The sequence below is a fragment of the Sceloporus occidentalis genome, unplaced genomic scaffold, assembly GCF_023333645.1.
Source record: "Sceloporus occidentalis isolate IW3139 unplaced genomic scaffold, rSceOcc1.0.p SCAF_130, whole genome shotgun sequence".
Taxonomy (NCBI): domain Eukaryota; kingdom Metazoa; phylum Chordata; class Lepidosauria; order Squamata; family Phrynosomatidae; genus Sceloporus; species Sceloporus occidentalis.
In genome coordinates, this window is record NW_028317110.1 from 1,871,982 (window position 1) to 1,872,500 (window position 519).

A 519-nucleotide genomic window follows, 5' to 3' on the forward strand; every position below is an offset into this window, starting at 1 on the left:
GATGCATAATAATTTTTAAATGTTTTTTTTTTTATATTTTACTAATCACATAGTGATTAGAAAGCTGGGCTCCATTGACTTGTATGGTTGAATGCAGTACCTGTATTCAACCTGCAAGTGGAGCCAGAGTTCTTTAGAGGGTCTGGAGACCATCTAGCGAACTTTTTCAACTTTATTTTTTTTTTCCCGGGCGGCCGACATCTTGCGGATGGCGAAGATCACCGGCAGTAGCGGCTGTGACCGCTCTCCGGAGCGGTCACAGCCTGTCCTGGGGTAAGTGTTTGGTGTCGCTGAATGCCTCCTGATCGAGGCATTCCAGCGACACCATTGAAACTTCCAGCGACACCACTGAAGTTTAGGAGGTGATCGTTGATCGCCTCCTAAACGCTTTTAAAACGGCCCCATGATGCTTTTAACGCTTTTAAAAAGGGGCCCATGATGCCGATCTCGGTGTTGCCTCGACATCGAGGCATTACAGCAACACCGTTTAAGCTTAGAAAGTGATCGTGGATCACACGT